A 9,238-nucleotide genomic window follows, 5' to 3' on the forward strand; every position below is an offset into this window, starting at 1 on the left:
CAAATTAGTGAAATTATGTAAAAGCATGTTTTTGACATGTGATATGAAGCAGGCAAAGAATATGGTGTAGAATATAATTGTACAACAATATGGATATGGTCACATTAATCTAGATAGATCCATATAACTCTTTAAAATTGCAAAGAATGAAACATGACTCTGCATATAGCACAGAAATAGTTCACAGAGTTCTCCATTATCTATTTGTGTCACTGAAATACTTGAAATTATGTCCATAGGCTACTGTGTAAATTCCCCTTATATCTTTAGACTCTGTGGTCCCTTATCTGTCAGGGTGATGCAGGAAACTAGACTTGAGGATGTGGAAACCAGAAGAAGGTTTTGCTTCAAAGACCTATGCCTTGGAGGAATCCCATACTTCAAACATCAATTGAATGAATAAAAATGTTTATGAGTGTTAGCCAAGGAAACTTTTACAATTGTTGAATTCACATAATACTTACCAAGAAACAGGTATATTACACTATAGGAAATAAGAAAAAATCCAGATGCATTAAGAAGATATATTTGAAATAAACAGCATTTGTCATAAATAAATACAAAGGACCTCTGACTTCATAGTATTTAGAAGGTATTTAACCCATGAATATATAATTTATTAGTAGATGTTTAAGAATTCTTTTATTGTGTACAACAAGGTAAACTGTGTTTTCAAAGCCAGTTTTCTTTTTCTCTCCATATATAAGGCATGTGAGTATTCCGCAAAGTTCATTGTCCAGAGTAGTCTTCTATAAGTTTTTGACTTCTCCAAATAAGGAGGGAGCAGAACACTGGAAGACTCGAGATCCAAATGGGTTTTGAGCATTAAGACAACCATGTAGTGCAGCCAATTCTACATCTCACTTAACAACCAATGCAGTTTCTATGAAATAGGACCCAAGATTAGTTCAAATGAGAAAGGGAAGTGAGTAAGTATAAGATTTTGTCTCGTGTTCCATGTGTGTATAAAGCTATATGTGACCTGACTGGTTGACATTTAGCAGCTATCACTTTAGATAAGAGATGGTGTTGATGGTCCTTGGCTTTGATATAAACCATTGAATGTTTATTATATGCATCATTTTTTCTGTATCTGATAGTTTCACTACCTCAGCAGGTTTTTCAACTCAGTTTTCTGAGAGTCTTAATTTAGAATATTTTTTAAATAATGTTTAGATTTATTTGAAAAACTTTTTCTCAATAAGCTGGGGATTTTTGTTTGTTTTTGTATTTTTCTGTTTCATCTGTCTCTTCTCTCCTTCTGAAATAAATGGACTCATGGCCATCATCTTTGATGGGTTTTTTTTTCTTGAGAACTTACTAGACAATCTATTTTTTTTTTTTAGCATTAGTTGTAAAACTCTAGATAATTCTGATATACCTGCTAGTTTTGCGTTTCTAAATCTCATACCCCCATTCTCTCTATAGAACTCTCTCTCCTTCTCACTCTTTCCTGCTATCCTTCTCGTTCACCGCTTCTTGATTTCAACACATAAAAGATTTGTGTAATACGTATTTGCACTTGAAAAATACTATTTTTTTGCATCTATACTTATTTCGATAATTATTTTATGTTTGTGGATTTCTTAGTTTGCTATTTCTTTTGTGACATTTTACTTTATTTTTTTCTTAGCATTCCTGTATTTTCACCCTATGTTTTACTTTTTATTAATCGTTTTTTGCTAGCTTGTACCTCTTATCTCTGTAAATCTAAGGCCATTCTAAAATGCATTAATATTTGGAAAAGTAATTTGTTCTTATCGTCACCATAAAAAGTTTGGGTTTTGCTTTTTAATTTCCCCTTCTTCCAACAAGTGGCACATCATTGTATTTTTAAAATAACATTTATAGTATGAATAAAAGATTTCTCATTTGATTTAAGTAAACATTCTGACATATTCAATTACTATGCTTTTTTCAAATACATTTACTGATTTCTAGAACGTGTCTATAGCAATTAATATCAGTGTGTTGCTTAAGTAACATCATTATAAATATATTATTTTTGATTTGTAACTAAACAATGTTCATTAACAGTATCTTGGGCAACACCCATAGCTCAGTGGGTAGGGCGCCAGCCACATACACCAAGGCTAGTGGGTTAGAACCTGGCCTGGGCCACCTAACTGCAACAACAACAAAAAAATATCTGAGCATTGTGGCGGACATCTGTAGTACCAGCTACTTGGGAGGCTGAGGCAAAAAAGAATCGTTTATGCCCAACAATTTAAAGTTTCTGTGAGCTATGACACCATGACACTCTACCCAGGGCAACAGCTTGAGACTCCATCTCAACAAACAAAAGAAAAGAAAAAAAAAAAGTACCTTAACTATGTTCATTACTGAAGTGAAGCTGCTTTTCCATTTAATATTCTAGTCAATATTTTGGGGGGTTAGAGAGTTCCAGGCACTTTACAAGAAGATTTGTAAATTTTATTTACTCATTAGAAAAATCCTTTAGGTGCTGTTTCCCCCCATTTTTATTTAATTTGTGAAAACTTAATGAATGATACAGATGCCAGTTATTTCTACCAAGAGCCCCATATAGTAAATGTCAGAATCCAGGGGCCAGAAATTTCCTTTTATGATTTCTCTCCAAAATTCTTTCAACTTGATTACGTCCAATATTATAAGTACAGCCATATAATTTTCTGTGAATGTCACAAGGTGAAACTAAAAAGAAATGGAATAGTGCAAGTTACAGTAAAAAACAAGGACAACAGATAAGGATGTAACCTGAGGAGAAAAGATAACAAGTCTATGGTCAACATAGTAGAAGTGTAATCATATACAGAGGAAAAGGGGATTTTTCCTGAATAGGTTATAGAACTGTGTACCGTTTTAGATAACTTTGTGCAATTTTAAACTAATTTAAAATAAAAATATTAGACTACAGTTAAAAGAAAAAGTTGTATACCTAAAATAAAGCTGTTGATAAGAAAAATTTTTAGTAAGAATCCAAGACTTACATTGAGTAAAGAATCCTCACATTTTGTAGTTGAGTTACTTTCATAACTATCAGTTGTGAAAGGAGCCATGCATTGTTACTCCAACACACAGTCAGGACTACGGTCACATTGCAACTCATGATCTGTGCTTGAGGAGGGAAGGCATATTTAGGCAAGCCAGTAATCTATGCATCAACAGAAGATGAAAGAGATGAGCAGATGATTGTAGTAGGTGTAAAACAGTGGTTCTAAAAAAATGCAGCAGGGCCACACCTGTGGCTCAAAGAGTAGGGTGCTGGCCCCATATACCGGAGGTGGTGGGTTCAAACCTGGCCCAGGCTAAAAACTGCAAAGAAAGAAATGCAGCAGTAGGAATTAGGAAGGAAAGTCTCAGTATGCAGCATAAAGTTCAGACTCAGGATTCCATTCCCCACTGTCACAACAATACAAAATGGGTCTCAATGGAATATCAGGACAAACACTCACATTTCAATAACAGTGGCTGTAGCAGCCCATATAGCCTATGGCTAAGAGGAGTGAGAGTTATAAGAAATACCTGTAATGGAACACCTTGGTGAAAAGGGCATGGAGAGAGATTTGGTTGTAACAAGCATGAGTGAGCTCGCGAGATGAGAGCATTGGTGAATTGGCAGTCTCTATACCTGTGGTGTTGAGAAGCACGAGCTCAGCCTTATATTAGGCTGGAGGAGCAGGCAGTCAAGAGGCATGCGCATCCTATCATGGATCCACTTACTCCGACTCTGTCTCCTCTCCTGCCTGCAGAACGCCCAGCAGGGCGTCTCTGCTGAAGATTACCAAGCTCTGCTAAAGACTAAGAGCTATCTGTTCTAAGAAGACCTTTATACTCTCTGAGATACTCTGTCTCTCTCTCTCCAGCTAAAGTAGACAGCCCTCAAGCGCCTACAAGAAACTGTTCCTGAGCAAGGTAGCTTAGTGGTCTGCATCCAGTACCTACCTAAGCTGGGCCCAAGACCTGGCCAGTCCTGGGCCCTGACAAGTGGCATTCCATTTTTTCAGTTTGTGTCTCACCCACCTTAGCTGACATCACACACCCATCGTATGTAATACCATCTGGGTTCTAATTTCCATCTGTCTTAGCTTAAGACAAACCTCAAAGCCTGAATGACAAGTCTGGGGAGAGACTAAGTGGCCTACCCAGAGTCATATAGTTTGTAAGAGCTAGTTATAGTCCTACAGTAAACTATAAATAAACATATTCCATATATTTTAAGCTCACATGTTCATAATTCTGCAGAATCATAGTAACATTTTTATAAGTCATGCAATCAAAATAAATAGCATTTTTGTACTCAGTTATGCAAATGACTCAGATAACTACTCACAAAAATAGATTATAATGTATTTAATCACTTGCCAAAGTTAGTCAAACAATAATCCTTCCATATATAATTCTATTTTATTTGTATGTCACATGTCATCCTCCTATATATAATATGTCATTTTGCTTTTGGTGTGATATAATTGAAGGCAATGAGACCATAAATAAAAATCAACTTACTAATTAAAAAATGATAACTTTATTGCTTAAGTTGCCTAAACTTAATGAATGAGTTGTCTCATCAAAACTAAATGTTATTAATTTTATAATTTGAGACTCTGCTGAATTTATGTATTAATTTCAGAAATCTTCTGGCAGAATATTTGAGGTTTTCTAGGCATAATATCTTATCATCAACAAAGATGATGGCTTGACCCCATTTGGAGACTTTTGATTTTCTTCTCTTTTCCTATTGCTATGATTAGGACCTTCTACTTCACCCAGGAGAAGTGTGAGAAGGAGCAACTTTGTCTAATTCTTGATTAGACAATGGAAATGCTTTCAATTCTTTCCCATCCAGTATGGTGTTGATTATGGGTTTGTCATATATGGTTTTATAATTTTGAGATATATTCCAAATATGCCTATTTTGTTAACAATTTTTATCATAAAAGTAAGATGAATTTTGTCAAATGCTTTCTTTATCTCTACTGAGAGGAACAAATGATATTTGTCTTTGCTTCTGTTTGTGTGGTGAATCACATTTATAGATTTGTATATTTTGAACCATCTTTCGATCTTGAGGTGAATCCCACTTGGTCATATAGGATTATTTTTCTGATGTGCTGCTCAATTCAGTTTTCTAGAATTTTATTAATTATTTTTGCTTCTATATTCATAAGGGATATTGGTCTATAGTTTTTTTTTTTTTTTTTTTTTTTTTTTTTTGTTTTGTTTTGTTCTTTCTTCACTTTGGTATCAAGGTGACACCGGCTTCATAGAACTAGTTGTGGAGTATTCCTTCCTTCTGGATGTAATGAAATAACTTCTCCAGTATAGGTACCAGTTCCTCCTTATAGGTCTGGGAAATTTTGGCTGTGAAAACTCATGGCCCAGAAAATTTTTCTTTGGAAGATATTTTTTATTGATGTTTCAATTTTATACTGGATTTTGGTCTGTTTAGGAGCTTTATTTGTTCCTGATTGAGCCTAAGGAAGTTGAGTGTTTTCAAGAATTCGTTCATTTCCTCAATGTTTTTCAGTTTATGTGCACAGAGGTCTTTTATAGTATTCAGATATAATGTTTGTATTTCTGATTGAGCATATTGAGGTCCTTTGTTTTCTGTTATTGGTTAATCTAGCAAGAGGTGTTTTGATTTTTTCGTGTGTTCAAAGAACCACGTTTTTGTTTCATTAATCTTTTGTATAATTCTCACTCGATTTCATTTAATTCTCCTCTGACCTCAGTTATTTCTTTTCTTCTGCTGAGTTTTGGGTTGGTTTGCTCTACATATAAAAAATGCTGTGTCTCTAATCATCAGGTAAATGAAAATCAAAACTATAATCACGAATCACCTAACTCTAGTGAAAATGGATCTTATAAGAAAATCCCTAAACAACAGATGCTGGTGTGGATATGGAGAGAAAAGAACACTTATACACTGTTGGTAGGACTGCAAAGTAGTACAACCATTGAGACATAACTCAATGGACTAAAAGCAACCTACTATTTGATCCATCAATCCCAAATACTATTAGGTATTTACCCTAAGGACAAAAGTTATTTTATCAAAAATATACATGCACTTGTGCTGTCAAATATTTATTGCATCACAATTCACAGTCTCAAAGATGTGGAATCACACCAAATGCTCATTAATATAGGAATGGATTAATAGAATGTGATATATGTACACCATGGGGTGTACTCAGACATTTAAAAAAAAAAATGTTGAACTCATACCTTCTGTAACAACCTGGATGGCCCTGGAGACCATTTTTCTAGGTGAAGTATCACAAGAATGGGAAAAAAATCCACATGAACTCAACAGTAAATTGAAGCTAGTATATCAACATATGCACATTTAGTAGTAAAATTCAATGGAAAGAAAACAGATGGAAGGGTTAGGGGGAAGGGATAAATTCATACCTAATACGTACAAGCAAACCTGAGGTGACGATTTGACTTATAACTTTGACTTAAACTGTACAAAAGCAATTCATGCAACCAAAATGTGCACCCCTAACATATTCTGAAATAAATAATTCAAAAACTGAATTTCAATTAATCTATTATACAATAGCAGTTAAAGGCATTTTCTTCAGAATTACAAAGTAGCAAGGTCTTAATAGCCACATTAATCCAGTGAAAGCCTAACTCTGGGAAACATTTTTCAAGCGTTACTCAGCCTCATACAAACATGCATATTTCAGACTCACTTATTTTACCAGGAAAATACGTCTGAGCTGTACTGCTTAGCCATTCAAATTACAAGTCATCAGAAAGATGAATCAAGAATGTAGCTATTAAAGATAAGGAAAGGTAATTGGAAACAAGAAAGGCCCATAAATTGTGTTCTAGCTATCAGTGTTAAATCTGTAGAGAGATAATAAATGGATTCCATTTTGAAGAAGATAATAGGCTTTTAAAAATACTTGAAATGTCATTTTGCAATGCTGCTAGAAAAACAGTACTTTAAGCATCTTGCCTCTCATGGTCACCACACTCTGATTTCAATGTCGGATAGACGACTACAGAATACAGCAGGAAGGTACTGGAAACACAGTCTCTCCTCAAAGTTCCATTGCCACTGAGCTATTTCACATCACCCTTGCACTTTGAATGCATTACACAGCCTGGAATGTTATCAAAGAATAATGAATGGCTCATTAATAATTTTTCTGTATTGAAAATACAAATAAATATGCTGCACTTTATCAGGTTAGCAACACATGGATTTAACAGTTTTTTGATGGTACAAGATTCATGGCAAAAAATCCTTTTCCACAAAAAGCCTGTTCCCAAATCTGCAGGTGACTGCTACACCAGAAAAGTATTTGTAACAAGCTTCTCAATTCTAGGGTTCTCTCAGCATCCTCTCCATCCCCTTGTCACCCCATGATGACTCAGGTCTTATTACTTAACATATTTATAGAATTTGTAAACCTGGCTCCCCAACTAAATTGAGAATTCCGTAAAGACCCAGACAGCTTTTAATTTCTTCATTTCTGGAGACTCGTGCAGTGCATGACCCTATCATTTCTGAACAAATGTCTATTGAATAAAGAATAAAGATAGATTTTTCTTTATAAAAGAGTCTGTGATCCTGTGGTACTCAAAGCGCGGGTCTCATATGCTTTTTGGTCTTTAAAAGTTGTTATTCAGTCCTACTGAGACAAATAAAATAATTAAGAGTAAAAGTTTTAGAAATCTCACAATTGGATGGGGCAATTTTATGTTGGGTGATACCTAATACACATAACTTATAAATATGACCTTGCCCATGTTTTTTCTGTTCATTCTGGTTTCCTGATTATAATTTTCACTTCTCTAGTTATACATTCTAATTTATTTTAAAAACCACCAGTTCATGACATATTAGAAGTACATATAAGAATAAACTCATCCTACATCATTGAGAAATTAAGAAAAATTATCTAGATAATTAATATGCACTATGCCTAATCCACATAAAGCTGCCCATGCCAAAAGTTAAATTAATGTTTATTTAAAATATGATATTATGCAAATCATCTAGTGGGTGAAAAGAAAAATTTTTCTCTTTTTTATGCTTAAAATTGAATAGTTTATTTATTAGTAATTCAATCTGAAGAAGAAATCACAATGCAATTACAAAATTTCTAGCTGACTGAACGTGGAAAAATCGCCCATGAATATCTTTGGCATTTTATCTGAAGCAAAAAAATTTTTCAAAAGTGACAAATGCTAGGATTCTGCAATTTCAACATTATGAAATAGCAGTCTTCATTAGTTTTTCAAGTTATTACTTAACGTGCTGCAAAGGCATAGCAGAGTGGAACCAGTCACTCTGTCTGAGCAGACTGCACACATGAAGTTGTTTTTGTTTCCAAGAGAGGGCTCCAGGTACTCACTGCTGAACAGTGGGAGTTGGCATAGAAGATGGATACTAACTTCTGTTTTGACACCTCTGAATTAAATGGATTAAAAACTGATGACAGATCATCTCAACCTCAGCTCAGCTGATATATAAGTCCATAAATTTTGGGTGATGTCCAGGGGACTTTAAGATCTTTAGCATCCAGTAGCTTTTAGTGGCAATCTTCCCCTGCCCTTCATACATTCATAACAATTAAAAACATCTCTAGACATTGCTAAAAGTGCCCTAGAGGCCTAAATCACCCTGGTTGAGAATAACTCATATACACTATTTGAAGCTGTAATGACTCCTGGAGCAGGGGATTGGAACTACAATATCTATAGTATATTTGTGGGGGGTTTATTGCTTGCTCGTCCATTTGTTGCATTTTTATGCTTGAAAAACTTAAGTACCCAGAACAGTAGAAAACTCACAGAAACAGAAAAGAGATTACTTGGAATCTAGCCAGTTAAAATTCATCGTGTGACCAAGTTTAAGTCTCTTAAATTCTGACATCTCTAGACTTGATCTTTAGTAAAATCTGTTAGAGTTCTGAAATTCCATGTTTCATAACCTTGTCAGGAAATATTTTACTTTAAAAAAATGTGTAATATTTACAATCTAGTATATTAAGCTCTATTGGGCTAAAAACATCCTGTAAAGGAATATGTATCTAGCAAATGTTTGATTTCTCTACCTAATCTCTAGTAAAGATTAATTTTATGAAACTAGAAAAATTTTATTGGCTTTATGTCATAATAAATAAGCATATTTGTAGGGTGTAATAAAAAGCTATTATTTACATAGGCATTTAATCTAAATTATGCAAATTTTATAAAAGATAGCAGCAATAGTGTTGAAAAATTATTTTTT

This window comes from Otolemur garnettii, unplaced genomic scaffold (assembly GCF_000181295.1).
Source record: "Otolemur garnettii isolate 467f Iridium unplaced genomic scaffold, OtoGar3 scaffold00032, whole genome shotgun sequence".
NCBI lineage: Eukaryota > Metazoa > Chordata > Mammalia > Primates > Galagidae > Otolemur > Otolemur garnettii.